General features: G+C 39.7%; 2 non-coding genes across 2 annotated transcripts; both read left to right on the top strand.

Moving 5' to 3' along the window:
- The first annotated feature begins 2,284 nt into the window (after positions 1 to 2,284).
- Positions 2,285 to 2,357, top strand: TRNAR-UCG (transfer RNA arginine (anticodon UCG)). The gene has a single exon. It is a non-coding gene; the product is annotated as a tRNA-Arg (tRNA).
- A 2,384-nt stretch (positions 2,358 to 4,741) lies between these two features.
- Positions 4,742 to 4,814, top strand: TRNAR-CCU (transfer RNA arginine (anticodon CCU)). Its single transcript has one exon. It is a non-coding gene; the product is annotated as a tRNA-Arg (tRNA).
- Positions 4,815 to 5,000: the final 186 nt, after the last annotated feature.

The following is a 5,000-nucleotide window of genomic DNA, read 5'->3' as shown; positions in this document are numbered from 1 at the left end:
TGATACCATTTTCTAAGCCCAGTATATTGAGAAAAGAAGTTAGTGAAGAAGAAGTGTGGAGTCGAAAGTGGTTCTCCAATTTCTCTCCACTTGCTAAAATTGCAAAGTCTCCATTATAGCATAGAAGAGAGCGTTAAAGTCGGGGATGGAAGAGGATGAAAATGGGAAGTTTACTTATAGAGAGAAGTGAGAAATGCCCTGTGTGCACACACCGGTGTCTGACCATAGAATACATTTGAATAATGCCTCTAGAAAAGGGCTATGCATGTGTACCTCAGTGGCCTAATGGATAAGGCACTTGCCTCCTAAGCCAGGGATTGTGGGTTTGAGTCCCATCTGAGGTGATAACAAAATTCCTCCCACTTTCTTTTCCAGAAAAGTAGGTAGATTTATTACATGCTTCCTCTCAGAAGTTTATGAGGGATTAGGTACTTTGAAACTGTCCCGTTTTACTTGTGTACACTTCACAGTCATGTTAGTGTTCTGAAACTGCAAAGTAGATTTTTAAATGCCTATTTTTGTGAGATGCATTTTCGACCGGCCAGAACATATTCCTTTGGAAAAAATGATATGAATTGGATTGGTGTGAATCTTGTTTCTAGAGGTGGTGACAGGCTTTCAGCTACTTGAATAGGTCAAGCCAGGATTCATAAAACTTATACAACCTATGTGAGTGTGAAAAATTAGCATATGCAGGAAGGAGCAATTTGTACTACTTTCAAAACAGTTTCACTCCACGTCTGGAAACGTCCAGAGCTATGTAGAGCATACAAATGAGCTTTAAACTCATGAGGAAAGAGGTTTGTATGGAAAAAGGAAAACAAAAGCATATCGTACTCATAAAATTCTCAATATATAGATTCCAAAAAAGTGCTTCCAGCGAAAAGAGCTGAAAGAACACTATGGGATGTAAATCTGAATACCTTTCAATAATATGTTCTCCATCCATGCATACCACCTACATGATAAAAATCATCTCAGGTGGATGAATAACAGCGTGGCCTAATGGATAAGGCGTCTGACTTCGGATCAGATGATTGAGGGTTTGAGTCCATTCGTGGTCGTTTTTGGCCAATGGTCACACAATCTGCTTTACATTCAGAGTGGAAAAAGTCTTTTCCAATACTCTTGTAGTCCTCACTTTCTCATTACTAATCATTAATAAAGTGGAGTACATACTGTAAACTCATTCAGGTTGCATCTTCAGTCTAACTACTTGTGCATTTTAGTGGCATTAAAAAGTGCTTCTATGCCGACGCACTGAATATGTAATAGGTTTGCAGAATTTTGACGTGACAGAATGGGTTTTTAGCTTAAGTGTGTGTAGAAGAACTGCAAGGTGTGTGCCTATGTGTGCATAGAGTGCTACATGTGTAAAGTCTGTATGATTTGGGCAGTTAAAGTGCTGATTTTGCCTCCGAGTAAGAAAAGTACTACAAAAAATGTATAAAGGATCGGCACATTGTCTGCCTTTGCTGATGCCCCCATTGCCTAATTTGTAGTGCAATGGTTAAGTTGCAGAGTGTGGTTGAACTTGGTTAGGAGACTTGGTGCCTCTTTCCGTGTCCTGCTGATGATAAGGATGGCTTGATACCATTTTCTAAGCCCAGTATATTGAGAAAAGAAGTAAGTGAAGAAGAAGTGTGGAGTCGAAAGTTGTTCTCCAATTTCTCTCCACTTGCTAAAATTGCAAAGTCTCCATTATAGCATAGAAGAGAGCGTTAAAGTCGGGGATGGAAGAGGATGAAAATGGGAAGTTTACTTATAGAGAGAAGTGAGAAATGCCCTGTGTGCACACACCGGTGTCTGACCATAGAATACATTTAAATAATGTCTCTAGAAAAGAGCTATGCATGTGTGCCTCAGTGGCCTAATGGATAAGGCACTGGCCTCCTAAGCCAGGGATTGTGGGTTCAAGTCCCATCTGAGGAGAGAACAAAAATTCTCCCTCTTTCTTTTCCAGAAAATTAGGTAGATTTATTACATACTTCCTCTCAGAAGTTTATGAGGGATTAGGTACTTTCACTCCACGTCTGGAAACGTCCAGAGCTATGTAGAGCATACAAATGAGCTTTAAACTCATGAGGAAACAGGTTTGTATGCAAAAAGGAAAACAAAAGCATATCGTACTCATAAAATTCTCAATATATAGATTCCAAAAAAGTGCTTCCAGCGAAAAGAGCTGAGAGAACACTATGGGATGTAAACCTGAATACCTTTCAATAATATGTTCTCCATCCATGCATACCACCTACATGATAAAAATCATCTCAGATGAACGGATGACCGCGTGGCCTAATGGATAAGGCGTCTGACTTCGGATCAGAAGATTGAGGGTTCGAGTCCCTTCGTGGTCATTTTTGGCCAATGGTCACACAATCTGCTTTACATTCAGAGTGGAAAAAGTCTTTTCCAATACTCTTGTAGTCCTCACTTTCTCATTACTAATCATTAATAAAGTGGAGTACATACTGTAAACTCATTCAGGTTGCATCTTCAGTCTAACTACTTGTGCATTTTAGTGGCATTAAAAAGTGCTTCTATGCCGACGCACTGAATATGTAATAGGTTTGCAGAATTTTGATGTGACAGAATGGGTTTTTAGCTTAAGTGTGTGTAGAAGAACTGCAAGGTGTGTGCCTATGTGTGCATAGAGTGCTACATGTGTAAAATCTGTATGATTTGGGCAGTTAAAGTGCTGATTTTTCCTCCGAGTAAGAAAAGTACTACTCAAAATGTATAAAGGATTGGCACATTGGCTGCCTTTGCTGATGCCCCCGTTGCCTAATTTGTAGTGCAATGGTTAAGTTGCAGAGTGTGGTTGAACTTGGTTAGGAGACTTAGTGCCTCTTTCCGTGTCCTACTGATGAGAAGGATGGCTTGATACCATTTTCTAAGCCCAGTATATTGAGAAAAGAAGTAAGTGAAGAAGAAGTGTGGAGTCGAAAGTGGTTCTCCAATTTCTCTCCACTTGCTAAAATTGCAAAGTCTCCATTATAGCATAGAAGAGAGCGTTAAATTCGGGGATGGAAGAGGATGAAAATGGGAAGTTTACTTATAGAAAGAAGTGAGAAATGCCCTGTGTGCACACACCGGTGTCTGACCATAGAATACATTTAAATAATGCCTCTAGAAAAGAGCTATGCATGTGTACCTCAGTGGCCTAATGGATAAGGCACTGGCCTCCTAAGCCAGGGTTTGTTGGTTCAAGTCCCATCTGAGGTGATAACAAAAATCCTCCCTCTTTCTTTTCCAGAAAATTAGGTAGATTTATTACATGCTTCCTCTCAGAAGTTTATGAGGGATTAGGTACTTTGAAACTGTCCCGTTTTACTTGTGTACACTTCACAGTCATGTTAGTGTTCTGAAACTGCAAAGTAGATTTTTAAATGCCTATTTTTGTGAGATGCATTTTCGACCGGCCAGAACATATTCCTTTGGAAAAAATTATTTGAATTGGATTGGTGTGAATCTTGTTTCTAGAGGTGGTGACAGGCTTTCAGCTACTTGAATAGGTCAAGCCAGGATTCATAAAACTTATACAACCTATGTGAGTGTGAAAAATTAGCATATGCAGGAAGGAGCAATTTGTACTACTTTCAAAACAGGACGTCTCCACGTCTGGAAACGTCCAGAGCTATGTAGAGCATACAAATGAGCTTTAAACTCATGAGGAAAGAGGTTTGTATGCAAAAAGGAAAACAAAAGCATATCGTACTCATAAAATTCTCAATATATAGATTCCAAAAAAGTGCTTCCAGCGAAAAGAGCTGAAAGAACACTATGGGATGTAAACCTGAATACCTTTCAATAATATGTTCTCCATCCATGCATACCACCTACATGATAAAAATCATCTCAGGTGAATGGATGACCGCGTGGCCTAATGGATAAGGCGTATGACTTCGGATCAGAAGATTTAGGGTTCGAGTCCCTTTGTGGTCGTTTTTGGCCAATGGTCACACAATCTGCTTTACATTCAGAGTGGAAAAATTCTTTTCCAATACTCTTGTAGTCCTCACTTTCTCATTACTAATCATTAATAAAGTGGAGTGCATACTGTAAACTCATTCAGGTTGCATCTTCAGTCTAAACTACTTGTGCATTTTAGTGGCATTAAAAAGTGCTTCTATGCCGACGCACTGAATATGTAATAGGTTTGCAGAATTTTGACGTGACAGAATGGGTTTTTAGCTTAAGTGTGTGTAGAAGAACTGCAAGGTGTGTGCCTATGTGTGCATAGAGTGCTACATGTGTAAAGTCTGTATGATTTGGGCAGTTAAAGTGCTGATTTTGCCTCCGAGTAAGAAAAGTACTACACAAAATGTATAAAGGATCGGCACATTGGCTGCTTTTGCTGATGCCCCCGTTGCCTAATTTGTAGTGCAATGGTTAAGATGCAGAGTGTGGTTGAACTTGGTTAGGAGACTTAGTGCCTCTTTCCGTGTCTTACTGATGATAAGGATGGCTTGATACCATTTTCTAAGCCCAGTATATTGAGAAAAGAAGTAAGTGAAGAAGAAGTGTGGAGTCGAAAGTGGATCTCCAATTTCTCTCCACTTGCTAAAATTGCAAAGTCTCCATTATAGCATAGAAGAAAGCGTTAAAGTCGGGGATGGAAGAGGATGAAAATGGGAAGTTTACTTATAGAGAGAAGTGAGAAATGCCCTGTGTGCACACACCGGTGTCTGACCATAGAATACATTTAAATAATGCCTCTAGAAAAGAGCTATGCATGTGTGCCTCAGTGGCCTAATGGATAAGGCACTGGCCTCCTAAGCCAGGGATTGTGGGTTCGAGTCCCATCTGAGGTGATAACAAAAATCCTCCCTCTTTCTTTTCCAGAAAATTAGGTAGATTTATTACATGCTTCCTCTCGGAAGTTTATGAGGGATTAGGTACTTTGAAACTGTCCCATTTTACTTGTGTACACTTCACAGTCATGTTAGTGTTCTGAAACTGCAAAGTAGATTTTTAAATGCCTATTTTTGTGAGATGCA

Source organism: Triturus cristatus, chromosome 4_1, assembly GCF_964204655.1.
Source record: "Triturus cristatus chromosome 4_1, aTriCri1.1, whole genome shotgun sequence".
Classification (NCBI taxonomy): domain Eukaryota; kingdom Metazoa; phylum Chordata; class Amphibia; order Caudata; family Salamandridae; genus Triturus; species Triturus cristatus.
Note: the sequence above shows the minus strand (reverse complement) of the source record. Positions and strands in the feature narration are given on the sequence as shown.